The sequence below is a fragment of the Numida meleagris genome, chromosome 3 (assembly GCF_002078875.1).
Source record: "Numida meleagris isolate 19003 breed g44 Domestic line chromosome 3, NumMel1.0, whole genome shotgun sequence".
Taxonomy (NCBI): domain Eukaryota; kingdom Metazoa; phylum Chordata; class Aves; order Galliformes; family Numididae; genus Numida; species Numida meleagris.
The window spans coordinates 80,806,354-80,824,506 of NC_034411.1; the positions used below are offsets into that span (position 1 = coordinate 80,806,354).

Consider the following 18,153-nt stretch of genomic DNA (forward strand, 5'->3'; position numbering starts at 1 on the left):
AGCATTCTCCCCTCCTCCATCTATTTTCAGGTTTAGAGGTGCTTGAAGCTGATGTGATTTATCTGATAGCATCAGTGAGTATTTGTCCCAAGTATTACTCTTGTCTCCTTCTGAGCCCTGTAAGCTTCTGAATCCAGAGACAAGGAGGTCTTCAGATCTGCTGTTCAGCACACAAAGAACCACCTCGCTTTGTTTGTCTGCAGAGACTGTTTGAAGGCCTGTAAAAACCAAAAAGAAACAGCCAAGGAGAGCAGGTGCTAGGACACTACCGGAGCTCTATCAGTTAGAAAGAGACAAAGTTCTCCACCTTCCTGGCTTCCTACTCAGACACAGCCTGTGGAGTGATGGACAAGCAAGGGTGAAGGCAAATATCTGCTGACCAGCGTGATGCACAGAAATGATCAGATCAGTCTGTGAGAGTGTTGAGAACAGGGTTGCCTCTCACAGCTAGTAAATAAAAATTCTGCATGTGAATTCTTGCCATGGGATCGAGTTCTAGAATTAGTACCATAGTCTTTCTGATCATCCCTAGACTGTTTACCTCTAGTATTTCAGAGGATCAGAGAAAGCAGCTGTCCTTAGGGAGTTTTTATTGCATTCACACCAGTCATAAAGTAGACTTAAAGCCTATAGAGCTGAAGATTCCTTAGTGAAGCCATCTCTTGTATCTGAGAAACAGCTCGATGAAATACTGTGGACTACTAGGATTTTCTTAGGTACCTTTCAGGGCCCTGGTATCTCTTCACGGACTGACTTATTAAATTAGTTCATGATCTTTACCTTGTCATTGTTTGGCAGCTCACTGTAAGGTTGTGTGCCAAGATATTGTGATGCTTTTGTTACGTGAATGTGTCTTTTAGCAGTTCCACCTTAACCACTAACTCATTCTACAGAACACAATAGAGAATTCATGAGAAGATATGGACTTCTGTTTACTATGAGCCGAGTCTGTTGTCACACAGGCACACTGAAGGGCTGCATTTTGATCAGCTCTTGCTAAGTGTAGCAGCCCTGTTTAATTCACCTTGCCTCAGTCAATCCACCTTAATTGGATGTGGAAATGATTTAATTCATGGATTAGTGAAATCAATGTATTTACCCAGTGAAATAAATATTAAGCTTTGAGAAAGAAAAGTAGAAACCATCTTTTTTTATTCCCCCAAGACTTTAATAATAATCTATACATTTTCAACTAAAAATAAACGTAATCCAACATGTTGCTGTTTTAGAACTACATTTGTGTTTTTACTATAGAATAGTGGAAGAGTGATTGGACATTATGCTTTAAACTGATAGGTGGCACTGATTTATATGGTGAGAGGAAGAAATCAAAAATTAGCAATCTGATGGCAGATAGATTGCAACAAGAAGTTTTGAATCATAGATACATAAATTCAGAAACTACTATCAGAAAATATAAATTCAGCACAAAATTTCATTTGAAAATGTATCAACTTTTCTCTTAGAAATGGTGAAGCCATTTTCCCCATGCATCAAAGTATGTTTGAGAACTTCATCCTTCTGAAAGCTCATCAGTCTCCATCTATTTATGGCCAGTTTGTTCCTGAAAGAGTTCAGAGCACATGGGCAGTTTCTATTCAAATCAAGGAGTACTGTTCCTTGAGATGTAAGTAGCAGCTTAAAAAGGAAACAAGACTGTTGAGATGTATATACGTCATGTGCAATGCTGAGGGAAATGGGGAACTTGAAAAATGCATATCCCTTCTGACTCTATCCTTAAATATGTATTGAGTATAGAAACAGATGCTATGGTGATCACGAGCACTGTAAGAGTGAAAAGTGAAACTGTGATTGCTTAGTTGAGAGAAAAAGGTATAAAGGAACTGTGGAGAGGGGGATGTTGAATAAGAGGAAGCTGGAGAAGATGGATGGGTGCTCCTTCATAATGCATGTGAACGTACACATGGTAAAAGCAAAAGACCACAAAATTATAATAATAAAATAAAAACAAAGATATGTAGACAAACACATTCAGTCAGTTCGAAACACATTCATTCGGGTTGAAACTCGATGATCATTACGGTCCTTTTCAACCCAGGCCATTCTATGATTCTGTGATTCTATGATTCTTTCTTTCTGAGCATGTCAAGCTGAATCTGAAGAGCTGAAATTATCTTTTTTTTCACAAGAAAATGGTGAGGGATTTTTAATAGCAGTTTCTGTGTTAACTGGTAATGTAATAACAAAACTACTAAAACTGTTACTAGGTTTATGAAACCACCTTAGGTGGAAGTAGGATGAGTGAAATTAAGATGCACATACTCTTATAGTAACATTTTGGGCATCTTTATAGTAAAATTTGCCTGCTCTCCACCAATACACTTGGTATGCAGATAGCATGTTGATGACTCCCATCAAAATTTCATGCAGGAGCCATGGAAAAGTCAAAATATGCATGACTCTATTGTGGCTACAGTTTTGTTACACTGCAGGGTGAAGTGTGTGTGTGCACTGAGGAAAAATTTGACTTTATTTAAAAAATGCTACTGTCTTTGGTGAAAGTTGATTTTTTTTGTTCCTTTTTTTTTTAAAAGTAGTTCTTTTCTCTTTTTATGGGTTTTTACTTCAAGTTCAACATGAGCTCTCTTTTAAGCATGAGAAGACTAAAGTTTTGTACAGTTTCTCCAAAAACAGACAATTCTCTTTTTAACAAAATGCACAACTCATGCTGCAACCCAAGTAAATGAGAAACAATCATAATTCTGTTCCTTTGGCTATATCTTTTGGATACCATCCAACACAAAATGCATTAGTACAGAAACGTGCTTGTCCTTAATTAATTTATAGCTTAGAGCAGAATACCAGAAATAACAGTTGAACGTCAGATGCAAAGTCATGGATAAAATATTGTATGAAATTTGTAATAAATCTTAAATAATGCTGGAGGGCAACTAAAACTAATTATCAATAATCTGAGGAATTTCACTGAAGGAGAACTGAATGTAAAAGATGTTTATTTTCTAAAACATTTAGATCATATTGAATTTATTGTCGTTGTGGGAGACAAAATAACTTAAGCTTTACCACTATCCTGAACAAATACATTCACTAAACTGAACTATTTTGGGGGCTTTTTTTTGTTGTTGTTTGTTTTGTTGTTGTTGTTGTTTTAAATAGTATGAAGCATATAAAATATGCTGTAATATCTTATTCTGAAGTGTGCATGGTATGAGGTTACAGAACCTATATTATGTACTTTATACAGGAGTACAGGACTGGAAAGAGTCTAATGGGCCATCAGACTTATTCTCCTACTATTGCAATAATCACACTTTGTAAATCTCCTTCATAAGTTATCAAGTTTCACTGTAATTACAGTTAGAATTTTTGCTGCTGTTACTCCAACTAGAAAACTGTTACCAACTCTCTGCTCAAAGTGAGAACCTTGGCATAGACTAAATGCTGCTGATCTGTGCTCATGGCTTCCCTAGCCAACACTATCATATAGTTTAAATGGCTCTTCTATCTCCCTGATGTTTCTCTCCCTGATATATTTATAGACAGCAACTGGATCCCTTAACAGCCTTTATTTGCAAGGCTAAACAAGCCAAGCTCTTCATTCTCTCTTCTCATATGATAGGTTCCCTATTCTCTAATCACCATAGAAGTCCATCTTTGTACCTGAACAAGTCTGAGGTAATGTGCTACAAATGACAAAGTACAACAGTCTTGTATAATAGCATAATAAAAGAACCCATAGCAAACAGAGTAATAATTTCAGGCTTGCAAGGATGTGCAGTGCCAAATATTTAGGAGATTAAGTAAAGCTTTTGAAATCTTCTAAGTGGATCTTTCTTACAAAGAATGTTTTTTTTTTTCCTAAGCAGTTGATTGAAATTGCAGTACCAAAGTTTTTAGGGTTTTAATTGAAAGCTGGGAAATCAACGAAAATCATGATTTGGATCAGAGTTTCAGCTAGCTCAGTATGCAGTTGATTAAATTTTTGACAGTAATTGCTGAAGAAAGGAGAGATGTTGAAAGTTTGTTTGACAGTAATAACAGAAAAATCCTGTGAACATTATTTAGTATATGATAAATCTTTCCCAGAAAAGTCACAGTTGCATTCATACGTTGTATTTAAGAAATATCAGTTGCGGAATTCAGGAGGTTCCTTGGAGCGAGTGCTGTGGACTGTAGTCCTCACTGATGTGAGGCACTAGAAAGCAAAGAGTGTGGGGACAGCTGAACCTACCACCTCCAAGGATGGTATAGCAAAGGATATTTGATCACATCCAGTATCCCCTGGTCTCTTGTTCTGTAGCTTCTTGGAAATCTTCAGGAGACTCCTGACTCCCAACTGCTGAGGCTGTGACAGCTTTCTTTTTTGTTTGTTTTGCTTTAAATCCTTACTGAATCAGTGGTATCATAAAGTCTTATGAGAAGCTTCATACAGAAACTGCTGAGCCTGTCGTGATAGAGCTTGGAGCGCAGTCACTGGGTCACTGGTGTGTAGGATGCTATTGTTAGTTTGGAGGAGAGGCTTTTCTTCCTCAAAATCCTTTTCTTTTCCCCATAGGAATTAACACACTAATTTCCTTCTAGCTTTTCCCTGTCCTGTAGAATAAGGAAAAAAAGGGCTTTCACTATACTTTGTAGGAAAACTCAGTTTAAGGTGGTACACACGCGAAGATGAATGAAAATGAAATGCTCTTGACAACACAAGCAATTTCTTAATTGAGAGCAGAGGAGATTCCCAACCACAGCTAGAAGGAATTCAATACACAGTTAAGTAAATGCGTGTTGGGTACAGCATGGGTGGTTTCTCCCTGGGGGCCAAGGGCTGGGAGTGGTGGCACCAGGCATCTCCTTGGGGACTTAGGCCGAGGCCAGGCTGGGCAGGGCCCATGGCCAGGCAGGGCTGGCTGTGGGGAGCTGGATCTGGTCCTGCTGTGGCCTCACTGGGATAGGGGCTGACAGCCCCAGGGCTCACAGGGCACGCTGGGCTCTTAGGACCCTGTCAATAAATTAAATGGAACTGCAATTGTGGAGAAAAATTTTGAGAGTAACTGGTTAAAATAAAGGCATAAAATTCATACAAGTGTCCACATATGAGACAAAATATCACCATTATGATCAAGTAGACATTAGTAAGAAGGGAAACTTCACTAAAACTCTTGTTAGAGTATATTAACTAACATACAAAAGAAAATTTCAGCTTTCTTCCTGCTAAATTTGGTTCTCCAGTCAATGCTGTAATGTGCTCCAACAGGGAGAAAGGGATACTGTAAATGAAAGTAAAGGTTTCTCCAAAACTCATCTACAGAGAATCAATAGCTTCACAGTACTGCACTAAGAGCAACAAACAAAAATTGACCTATTTACATTTATTCATTTAAATTGTAATTTTTACAGACCTTATATTTTGATGTCATGCACTACTGGACTTAGTGCATGAGATTAGTACCCTACATGACTGACTGGCATGTAAAAGCAGAGAAGGGACAGAGGAGTCCAAGAGGTATCCTGCTGTGCAAGGGGTGGGATGTTTCTGCAGCCCTGTTAGGTGAAAGGTGCCAGTGGAGTAGCAAAGCTGCTGCTTTGGTTAGCTCAGTGGGTAGTCAGGAGCAGTTTTGGTGTGCTTGTGTGATCATCGTGGGTGAAATCTTTCCTGAACAGCAGGAAAACACTTTACTGTGCAGGTGACAGAGCACTGGCACATGTTGCCTAGAGAGGCTGTGGAGTTTCCTCTTGGAAATCCCCAAAACATGGTCCTGGGTGCCCTGCTCTGAGCATCTCTGCTTGAGCAGAGATTGGGCTAGGTGATTTCCAGAGGTCCTCGCTGACCTCCACCACTGTGATTTTGTGATGCAATGAAATACCAGCTTTATTCAAGTCAGTGGCAGAATCCCATGGGCATTTCAGTAACACAATTTTGTGTAACATGGAGTACTTTAATTGAAAGATGGTGATATTTAGCCTGTTTGTTTTACTCACTGTATTTACTTGGCATTTTTACTTACTTTACATATTTACTTAGTTAAAAAGGAGAATAAGTCATGTACAGCCATAAATATTATCTCAAGATATTTTAAAGTTTAACAAAGTAAAACATTTTCCAGAGTAATTTTAAACATCCACCTTATCCTGGTGCTTCGTAAAACCTGAGAGGACCAGAATGATTTAAGTCATAACTGTTCTGTCTGTCCTTGGGAAGATTTAGGAGTAGCTACTATATGCGTAAGATGACTTTCTATATCATGGGGGCAAAGTACTCTGACGGGCCTGTTTTTAAACTGTCTCCTATGAACAAGGATTTTGAAAACCATGAACCAAGCCACTTTTTTTTTGATTCAGTACATCAGATTTTTATCTCATTCAGGCTGAAAATTCAGAGTGAAAATTCAGAGTGATTTTGTAAACTCAGAAAAGTCGAGTTGTATGAAGTCAGAATTTGGCCTACTATACCTTGGTCCACCCTTTTTCCAATCTTAATAAGTAGTATGAGTTGATCGACAGAAAACTGTTCTTTATTACTTATAATTTGTGAACTGCACTGAAAATTAAGATCTTCATTATGAGAACATAGCTCACTATCTTTTATCATCTCTAGATAGTTGTGTGCTAACTTTTAAAGACAATAATCTTGCTGCTTCCTCTTTTTGAATTAATTAGAAAATTCTCACTGACTCTTTTGATAGACAAACTATTTGTAGGGCAAAAAATTATTTATATTGTCTATATTATTTATGTGCCTTACACAAATTATCTCCAAATTACCTCTTATAAACTGTCACGTCAGATGTGATTCAGAGCTTGTGAGTGTAACAGTGAGATGACCTGAATCCTGGTGCTTAGAGGAAATGTTTTCTATGATAAATAAATAAGTAGTTGATCAACTTTCTCCATGAACTAGCTGTTCAAGACTGAAGTTTCCAAATCAAATTTTCAAGAAAATATCTTTATCAATGAAACAGTCTCTGTAGCCAAGTTTAACTTTAGGGGTTAACACCACTGTAACTGTGATTGCAGCTGGTTGAGACTTATTTGCATCATTCAAAATCCACTTAATTGTGTTTTATCAATACATAATTGGGACAAAAGTCATCTGCAAATGCCAAGCTGGTATTTAATACTTTGCAAGAATTCATATACCATTTGTTTATAAATAATGAGGAAATGTGCCAAGCAATATTCTATCTGCTTTAAGCTTAGACACTGCAGTAGTCCTGCTTCATTCCTTAAGTGTTAAGACCCCTAGTACAATTACGTTGTTATTAGGAGAATGCTGTAAACGATTTAAATAGTAATGAGTCTGTAGTGGTGAACAATATGATTACCTTATTCTTTAAAAAGATGAGAACCTTTGAGAACACTGTGTTCTCCTTGACCAGATGTTTTGCTGAAGGAAGGAGCTCCATCACCTCGGTGCCCTCAGAAGCTCTCTGGCACCACAGCCCTGCCAGGGAGCCTGCACAGACAGCCCATGGCTCAGGTTCACTGACTCCACTCTTTCCATGCTGTCTCTGAAGTGGCTTTAACCTAGAAAACATTGCTTATAAAATAACTGCACTGCACATTTGAGAAAGTCGGGGCAATATTCAAGGAGTGTGAAAAATAGATTCAAATTCTGCTTGCTTACACAAACTAATCAAATCACAAATGAACATTTTTCCAGCTGAGGCCTTTCCTTCCTCTAGTGTTATGACTCTGTTCCCCGTGTGCCCTCCAATATTCCAGTTTTCCCTATGTCTCCTATACTTGGTTGTTTGGAGTTGATACCATGTTCCCAGCTTTTTTTGGTCTTGCAAGCTCTGCAAGAAACTGGTTTGCAGCTTCTGCTGTGCTACTGATTGCCCAGCTTGCCCAGCCAAGGGAGTCGTGCATTCCCTCTGCACAACTAGAAATCTGCAGACTATGCGCAGTGAGACTTCAGGATGGGCTGAGCAAGACAGGTTACTTCTCTGTGGTTTATTTTAGCTTTGCATTGAATTGAGTTGCATCTATTCTGCAAAACTAGTGTACTCTGTGAGGAACACAGCACATTACCTATCAGTTTTTTCCTTCACTTGTTACAGTTGCTCTTTTGGATGGAGAGTTTTACTTTATATTGATTGCTAACTTAAAGCAGAAAACTTCAACTTATGGCACCAGCTCTCAGGTGGCAGCAGGTGATTTCATTGTCTTGATTGGTAGTACTATATTGTACTGTCAAATGCATTGCCTGGGTGTAGTCTGGATTCGTCATGTTGCTGTGCACTGGCTTTGGAGACACACTGATAAAGTCAAAGGGAATCTTTAAAGTAAACAAACAAACATATATCTTGAAACCATTTTAAATCTGGAAGCCCATGTTTTCCAGATGGCTAGCTGGCTAGCAGGCTGAGCAAGTGTAAGATGCTGCTTCTCCATTTTGTCATCGTGCGCAGCCCCTGAGCCTTATCTTTTCTCCAGGGAGCAGCAGGGACTCCAGTCAGCTCAAGGTGGGAGCAGCAGAGCGATGGCACAGGGACAGCTCCATCCTCGGCCCCCTCCTCCCCCATGCGGACCTAGATTCTAGCGAAGCCCCTGCTCTGGAAGCATCCCTCAACACAGGTACACCAGGGGCTGTCCGGCTGCCACCTGGAGCCCCATTCCTAAACTAGTAACGTTTAGGAGTTGCTGTTGCAATAGCATGGCTGGAAAGCAATTCTTCAGTTACCTGCAGGTGTCAGCTCCAGGAGGTGAACAAAATGACTTGTGTCACCTGCTGCCTTTTGGCAGATCATCTGAATTGCAGGGCTGCCAAAGCCCTCAGGAATTACCGAGGGCATCCGTAATTTGAATTATTTTCCCTGAAACTTCTAGGTGTTATGAGTTAATAATGAGCATCCTGCATTCAGGAGTTAGCATAAGGAAGAACTCTTCAGCAGGCACCACAGACTCCAGTGACCATACTGAGTATCTCGTACTGTTTGCCTCTCTTACAAAAGCCCTTTTGCTAGAACCATATTGGTAATACAGTAATCTTTATTTCCACTTTTATAATGTTTCATGGCACTGGAGTGTACCTTGAAATTTTGAACTCAAAACAGTTCAAAAAGTGGTTTTATAAAAATCTCACAACTTTAAGCCCAACATCATATCATATTATAAAATATCTGACTCATTTGAAAAGCTTGGGATTGTCTATATTAATTATGGCCCAAGAAGATCTATCTTAGCAGTCTGAAAGCAACTCCATTTGCAGTCAACGATTGCACACACAGTCTTCCTGGAACTGAAAATTATACATTGTGCAATTTTTATGGCTTGTATAGCTTTTCTATTTTCAGTTGGTTGAAACCTGCAATAAATGATATAATCTTCTTTATATTGTCTCTCATAATGCTAACTTCCATTTACTTGGCATAAATAAATTTCTTTCTTAAATTCGTATAGTCACTATTTTACCTAACAGCATTACACAAAGAAAAGTTTATTTTTCTCTGGTACAAAGTTAATGTGAATACAGTTAATGATGTGTTTCTAGTTAATAGATTTTTTTTTTAACCAGATTAAAAACCCACAGTATCTTCATTTTTATTTGAAAATGTGCACGTGTTATGAGCTCCAATAACTATTCCATTACTTCAACAAACCACATACTTAATCACCATCTTTTTAGGAATTTGGAAAAATTGCAGTGAGGTTTCGAAAAGCCAAATAAGATGCTACCTTTCAGCTTTTTGGGATATACAATGGGAAGAGCAATTCTGTTGTAGGTTGTTTTTTTTTTTTTCTTTCCCTTTCTAGAAATACCTCTTCAAGGTACAGGAGGTGAGTAAGTGACGTGTATGCATACAGACCTCTCCAGCCTGGTTGTTGTTTACTGCACAGGGATAATGCCATGTAGTTGGCTACCTGCAGAAGCCAAGTGCCAAGTACACAACATTACTTCATACCGCAGCTGTGCTGAGTGCAGGGGAGATGTGTGTGCTGCTGGCACCACAGTCTGGGGCATAATGCTAAATTCTGGGTTCTGACAATATTTTTATTTTCTAGACTTTCCCATTCCTCTAATTATAATCCTTTAGCCATCTCAGGTCAATCATGTGGCAAGCTCCTAGCTATACAGAGACATTCTAAATATGGTAATTTCATCCCAGGTCAGTTTTATAGTCCCAGAGCCAAGTGGAAAACTGATGGTTTTTAGTATTTGTGCTCTTTGACATATGCTCAATGTTGTTGTTTGGGATGAATTTAAAAGACAGAGTAGGATATCAGATTTTGAAATTAACTTCTCTAAGAAAGTAATATACAAATAATAAAAGACTGCAGATATAGTGTAACTGAGCAGAAATGAACATGAATTGATAAATTTAATTTGTCTTCCTAGCTGATAAATATTTTAAGTGCATATATTTCTCAAATTACATTTTGTTTAGCAGAGTCTTTCAGGTTTAAGGTATGCAATATCCTCAATTATTCAGTCAAGAAATATATGTTTTTTAACTCAAGGACTTTGTCCTGACTTTTCTGAAATCCTATTGAAGTACTCCCAGCAGCTTACATTCAGCAGAGGCTCAGCTGTACTGAGCGCGCTCTCCTGGAGAGCTGTGCTCACCACTCAGGTCCCTGTGCCGTGGTCTAACTCTCAGCTGGACAGGTTTGGAAAAAAAAAATCTGTCCCTTCTGAAAGCATGTGAGCTAGTATGGATAAGGAGAAGCTCTTATCGGTAGGCTGTGCAGGGAAAGAGGTTGTACTCAAAGCTCATCTTGATATTTGCATGAGGGATAGAAACCTGAGTAAGGTTTATTCTCGCTGAGAATAAATTGAGGAGTGGCAAAAAATGAGCATTTGAGACTACTTTGTTACGTCTTGTTTCTTAAGATAGCTGAAAGAACAAGATTTAAAAAGCATGACAAGAGGTGAATTTCCATCCTTACAGGAGGAAAACAGGTTAATCTTCCCTTTCCCAAACCATAAGTGAGAAACTAAAAAGCATTAATAATATCATTTTGTGCAATTCCAACAGAGAAGGAAGGATTAGGCTTTTGATCATAACCATCATTTACACCTAGGAAAACTGGCATTTAGCTCTTGTGTAAGCCACACACAGTCTTTGCACGATAGCATATCAATTTTCATCTAGTATCCTTACTGCTTTTTAAGATCTATTCCCATCCTTACCAACAATTTGGGAAAAAGAATATTTTATTCAAAGTTGTCCCAAGACAAGTGAGAGAACCTGGCAATGTCTGCCTTCCTCACATGGTGCTGGCTTGTTGTCCTGGTTCACTCACCCTCTGGCTGTTGCAAATCTCTGCCTCTCCAAGCGCCCTTCAGCCTGGTCTGGGAGCTGGCTCCCTCCCGGTGCAGCCAGGATGGGACGGAGCTACTGTCACCGCCAGCATTGCCCACAGCACCTCCTTGCCAAGGCCACAGGTCCACCGCACAACACAGGGGAGAAGCAGCCCAAAGTAATTTCTCAGTCACCTATGCTTTCTTGAAGGCAGATGAAAAATACTTAAGTAAACAAATAAGTAATGCTGAGACATTACATAAGTGCTGGGAAAAATATTTTCTCAGACAGTTTTTCAGTAACTGAAGAGAAACAGTGATTTCTCTATACGCTACTTTCTTATGTGATTTCTTGCCTTATTTACAAATTAGATCTGTATATGCCCCCCCTCAGCTTTTTTTGTTACGAAAAAGCTTTTTGTTCTTCTCGTGAAAAGTCAAATCAATCTTTTCAATTTGCATTACGAGGCTGTAATGTTTAGAGGCAGCCACCAGTTCCCTTCAGCAACACTGAGAACCAAATTGCTCTTCTGTCATATGCTTCATAGGAAACAGGTATTTGGAAATTTTATGGTTTTTTTTTTTCCCCAGACTTACTATCATTAACAAAAATGAGTCTCTGATGTATTTCACTTGCTTTAACTAAAAAAAACCCAATATCTAACATATATCCATTGCTTATTGCTGTTTTCAAAATTACTTGTTACCTCATGGAAACAAGCACAAGCCACTGAGACTGTAACTTCATTACCATGAAGTTGGCAGGATTGGTTATGACAGGGATTGTGGGGGAGCAGGGGAGCACATCCCACAGCCTCCATCCTGTTCTAACTCTTGCCACCAAGCAGGCAGTGTGCCCGATAACGAGGTTCCAGGCACCTGCCACTGCCTCTCTACTCAGCAGCAAACCAGCCTGAATGATATTGCATTTATCTACCCAGCTCTGGTCTATCAGCCGGCTAACTGCAGTGCCCAGATTAGGGGCACAGACTCTTTAGAGACTCAGTTGCATCTCTAAGGGGCAAAGCGGAGACCTCCCAGCACTTTCCAGGTACATGATGCAGCGCTGTCCTCCAGCCAGGTCAACTTACAAGGAGGCTGGAGTTCCACTGTTCTCTGCACAGCAATTTTTTTTCTATGGAAAAGAAAGCCAGGGAATGCTTTCCCTGATAGATAGGAGCTGTGGCAGGCTTCAGCAGTGGTCACTGAGGCTGCGTGACTGAGCATAAGACCAGTCCTGACGTCTTGACATAGCCTCAGAGAGCTTGGACTCCATTTCAGAGAGATTGCAGACTGCAGATGAAACCTAAACTCGCAGCCCAGTCACACAAGTGAGGTACTAAAAACTGAGCAGTGTGAATTTGTGCCAGTGCAAATGATTTTATCTTCAGGCAGACTCAAAAAACACCCACTCCATTTGTAGGAGCTCCTTCTAATATCTTTTCATGGCTCTGAACTGAAATTACTTTCTAAGAAAAGCAGCAAAGATGTTTTTACTCTAACCTAGTGGAAAAAAAGAAAGTTCAATCTTTCTTTTTTCCTTTTTTTTTTTTTTCTAGTTACAGTGAGGTAAATGCAATTCACATAATTTTATCCTCGTTGAAATTGGATTTTAAGAAGTTCAGAGATTCTGGCAAGCAAGTAATTTTAGTTTTGTTATTGCGAGACCAGACAGGGATATTTATTTGCCTCTTCCTCTCTCTTCCTTTGCTATCGAAGGCAGCTCTGCCTTCTGTTTCCAGTTAAGCCTGACTTCTTATGGTGAACTAAAAAGCCAGATGAAAATTTGAGCAGATTAACATTGAGAGGATTGTCAAAAAAGATCAAACCCAGCTTAAACTGTAGATGCAGCATAACTGTTTAACTTCAATCTTTTCAAGTGAAAAACAAAACTGTCTGGGGATTTTGAAGCCAAGACATTAGGAGAGCCACCTAAAAAATGTTTTCCATACAGGAAAACTGTTGAAGCATATGAGACCATTATAAATGCCCAGGTGAAGTATCTCAAGGTTTTTGTGCTGCTCCCTGTCTGCATTGGTATTATTTAAATCATTTAGACTCTTAGATTCTTTACTTTTTTTTTTTGCCACGTGTTAAGTCAGTGGAAAGCTTGCAGGAATATAGGGAAATAATGACAGTCAGCAGGCTGGCACTGCCAGGAATGAAGTAAGACTCTCCTTTCATTTCACCTCTTTACAAATGGTAATGACAACTGAAGGCCAGGACCTTCAATAATGCAAGAGCCACTGGAGCCTTGCAGTGCTACTCCTTTTGTCAGTTTCATGTTTATGTAGCAGAAGAGCTCAAATTTTGTGTCGCCAAGCCCAGCAAAAGTTATGAGAGGCCTGATGAGAAGTGGGGATGTTGTGCAACCTCTTTCCTTCAGCTGCAGTGAACTGCTGCACCATCCATCAGTACTGGCTTAAAAATACAGCTCTGGGATAAGTAGTACACTTCTGTGTGCCTTGACTTAACTTACTTAAAATATGTTTTCTTTTCTGTTTTCCCACCACTCTCAGTTTATTTTCTCTCTGTTTCTCTCTATATTTATGGTGAGTTGCACTTTCCCTTCGCAGAGCTGAGTAGTTTTCCATTTCCTTTGTTTGTAAAGGAGCCGGCTGTGGAGGAGAGAAAAGGAGAGGCTAGAAATTATGCAGTGCCAGAGCATGAGCACAGATAGTGAGAAGTGAATGTGCTCTTAAACAATTGGAGTAGTCCCTGGCACGCTTTTGGATAGGCCACTTAACACCCTCCCTAACCATCTCAGAGCATGTCTGGGAGTCAGCAGGGGATAGGAGCTATTCCCAGTGAGCAGTGTGGAAGCAGCCAGCATGTTATGGATGCTAAGAAGGCTTAAAAGCCTGAAGGATTTTCCAGGACAGCTGGCCTCACAGGCAGAGAGCAGCCCTGGCCATGGTTAATTTCCAGTATACACGTAGCCAGAGAATTCGTGTTTGGTTTTTTTGTTTTTTGTTTTGTTTTTTTTTCCAGCAGGAAAGATATTATCGTAAACTCACCAAAATTGATAGTGAAACCCATGGGCAGGTTTAGTGTCAGAGGGAATTTTTAACTCTGTGTTTTGAAACCAGTTAGCCTTGACAGAGGAGAACCTCTCGGGAGGTACATCACAGCTCTGTTTAATGAAAGGAGTTAAATTCACCTCTCACCAATAGTCCAGGCATTCATGTGCAGGCTGGTACTCTATGTCTATCAACAACTGAAACTTCCCACAAAGGAGTCACTGAGAGAGTTTTGGAACTTGCTCCCTGCTTTGGTTGACAGCTGAAATCTGAGATGCTGCAGATGTGTTTTTTCACTGTTGTCTCTTGGAGACAATATTTGTAGAAGATACAGGTCCTGTGCATAATTTTTTTCTTTGCTGTAAAATCTAGGGGCATATCTACATGCTTCTTCTTCTTCTTCGTTTTTTTTTTTTTTTTTTTTTTGTTATTTTTATAAAACAAGATAAATAAAAATGAGTCAAATGCAAAATATAGCTATAGTTGTTACCAGCTTCTGTGAAACCAGAGCTCTGCAAATCAGTTACTGAGAAGAAAACAGATTCATGTCTGGTCAGCAAGAGACAGCAAAATGCTTCCCTGGACCCAAACCTTGAAGTTTGCTTTTGGGACGCTTCACTTTTTGTCTTGTCTCACACTTGGTAATATCCAAGTTAATTTTGAAATAAAGTATAATTTTGAAGTGAAAAGTTGAAATAGATTTTGTAGAAAGCTAATAATAGTTTCCTCATTTTCTAAGAGCATTCCCCATTTGCCATGTTATTTTGTCAAAATACATTTCTAGGTTAATGCAGGATTGCAAGGACCACAGACTTTACTTTCCATGCTGTGTTCCCTCAGTGGTAAACTGGTTTTAGGTATTTTGCTTGGTCATTGTGAGTACAGGAACAAAGGACTTGGGAACAAAAGCCACGATGATGATCAGCTAGCTCCTGTCCAGTGCTGCTTTCAGCAGTTTTCTGCCACTTTGGCAGCAGAAAGTGCATTGTTATAATGACAGTGATCTTCTAAAAACTACTTAAAAGAAGTGTAGCATGGCTCATAAGTCCACAGTGTATTTGATCATGGAGGTTGTAAGCTTGGTTGCATGCTGTCAACAAAGCAGAAATGACTAATGTTCTCTTAACACCAAAGACTACCCATTCGCAGGAGTGAAGAATCTTTGGTAGGCCAGCTAATCTGTATCGCCTCTCTTACCATTTTCCAGGCACGTTCTGGCTGTCAGGTGATAAAACAAATGTTTAGTAGGTTCAAACCGAAACCGATGGTGACATTGCAATTTTTATCTTCATCTGATGTTCACAGTTTGATTTTTCAATCAAAATGGAATAACCAAAAGGGCTGAAAGCTGTGCAAGGTGCAAGAATCAAACAGGACTCTGTGCTGATCCAGCCCTTGAAGGGTGGTCATGTCTTGATTGATGCTGAGCAGCCACAGACTCCATGAGCTGGATGTGAGCTTTGCAGTCCCAAACTTTTCTTTCACATCAGGAGTAGTCCTGGGCATCAGCTACTCCAGAAGGATGTAAACAGCCTGGGAAGAGGGATGAGTGGGAGCCAGCTTCCCATCTCTTCCAACTCAGCAGGAACACACTAGTAAGTCTGCACCACAAACACTGAGCACTTTTGCCACCTAGTTTGCTCCTGGCCAGTCTCTTTCAGCCAATCTGGAGTATAAATACCTAAACCCCCACTACACCCAGGGGCATGTTTATCTAGTGCTGTCAGTTACCTGAGCTGTCTTCTCCATAACTCCTGTTTGTACCTTCTGGCAGCTGGGAAGCATAGTAATCAAAACACAAGTAGAGTGATATGTAACAGTGGAGGGGTTTTTTTGAGTGCATGATCAACTAATAGCTTATCATTCCTCGTGCCTCATGTATCCAAGATGTTTTTCCAGATGAAGCCTGGAAGACATGAATTCCCGTGAAACAAGTCTGTTACTATTTAGTTTGGTCAGCATGTGTTACTCAAGCAAAAGTATTCCAGCCGAAACCACAAGTTTGTCTGAAAATGACAAAATTAATGGAATTATACCAGCATAAACGCTGTTATTTGTAAAGCTGTGCCATAGTTTAGCCAGAGAAGAGTTTATCTTGGAATTAAGAAAATGGTGTTAAAGCAGTATAAATCTGCCTTAGTGATGACTGGGTTTCCTCTTAGCTTTGTGAAATTATTTTCTGCTTTCAAATAGATTATACCCATTCAGAATCGCACCCGAATATGGAATTTTCAGATATCTTTTTCTTTTCTTCTTTCAAACACTCAAGCTTATCCCTCTCATTTCTTTTTCCAAGTGAAGTACCTATTATGAATATACTCTTCGGTAAATGTAATCCATGTGCTGTTATGCTCCAGTGTTCTAAAAATCATTTTTAGCAGGTATAAGATAAATATTTGATAAAGCAACAAGGCTTTACAGAATCTCATGCTTTTCCTCATGTTTTCATGTTTCTGCTATAACTTTGCTAGTGTTCTACACTATTTGCTAGCAGCATAAAAGGAAAATCTGACAAAAACAGTCTAGGGAATAATGAGCTAGCAGTGACCCCACAGAAGAAAATAATGTATGTTCTGCATCTAAAACAGTCACTGCATTTTTATCAGATACTATTAATAGGGACAAATTATTCTTCTGTCTTATAATAAAGCTACACAAATGTCTTCTGCCCATAAAACTCCATGTATTGTACCCAAAAATGAGAAAGGCCCTGTGACACCTTTCTGTCATGTGGCAGCGTCTCTGTCCTGTGTAGGCTCCCAAACAATGCCATGACCTCTCCGCCTCTCTTTGCAGGCAGTATCAGCAGGAAGGTGAATGCAAACATCTCGTCCTCAGTGCATGAGGCTCAGCACATGTGATTGGGTGCTGCTCCTTGCACCAGTATGATAAGTGCTTTTCCAACTCCAGAGGCAGACCAGCTGACAGGATGAAGGCAGCAGTGGTGTTGTGTAGTAGCCACAAGTCCTCTCCTAGTCTGTGTAAGAATTAGAGCTTGGTTATTTGGGCTTTTCATTGAGTAGAGGATTGTCCTGGTTCACAACATACCTGTACCTCTGTGTCAAACTCCAACACTAATCATCCAGCACAAGCTCTCACAAAAGCACACACATAATGCATAATACTGCCAGAAGGAGCAGAGACCTTTCATTGTTTGCTTTTGCAGATGTCATGGTGTGTGTGAGGACAAGAGACCATGTGAGGACCAAGAGAACAATGATTAGTGCTCCACTTCCCAAAGTTTAGAAATTCAGGAAACTCCAGAACTGCTAAGGGTAGATATTTGTTCCGTTCTTCATTGTATTAGTCACTTGGTTTAAAGCTCTCTTCTGACCAGCATGACTGAAACAAACACTGGAGTCATCTGTGGGATCAAACCAAGAATGAGGTCTGCATTCCCTTGGCACAGTGTTGTTTAGCTGTTGACAGTCTGGAGTCTGACACATGTCTGCTTCGCACAGCACCCACGCCCCATGGGGCAGCACTGCTCAGCCATCAGTCCCCACTGCTCCTTGGTTGCCTTTGGTTTCTTCAAGTCAGTCAAAACAGCAGTAACAAACACTTGCAGAGTTCAGGAAAACTGCCTACCTGGTAATAATTTTAAGCCAGTCTCTGAGGTGGCGTGAACAGTTATGCCTCTAAATGTTCGTCCTGTAATGACCACACTGCTGAGGCCACACAGCCTTTGTTCTGGCTATCCAGATCCCCTGGGGCTAAAACCATCCATCCCTGTGTGAGATAGTCCTTGCTGAAGGCTTTTAAGACAACAAGGTCAATTTGATGTCCTTATCTTCCTCTCTTCCTGAAGTCTGAGAAGGTGTTATCCTTTTTTTTTGTTTTGTTGGTACCTATTGCTTGCAGACGTGGACTGATTTTGTTTAAACATTTTTTCCAGCTCCCTTCCCCATTTAT

At 39.8% G+C, this 18,153-nt stretch overlaps 1 protein-coding gene across 7 annotated transcripts in view; it reads left to right on the forward strand.

Annotated features, from left to right (window-relative positions):
- Window positions 1–18,153, forward strand: part of FILIP1 (filamin A interacting protein 1) — a 103,639-nt gene that overhangs the window by 19,359 nt on the left and 66,127 nt on the right. For 2 of the 7 annotated variants that reach the window (XM_021391696.1, XM_021391697.1), the window contains exon 2: window positions 8,413–8,553. The exons of the other annotated variants lie outside the window; for them this stretch is intronic. The gene's annotated coding sequence lies outside the window, so the exon portion shown is untranslated. The remainder of the gene's footprint in view (window positions 1–8,412; window positions 8,554–18,153) is intronic. 7 annotated transcript variants of the gene reach the window in all.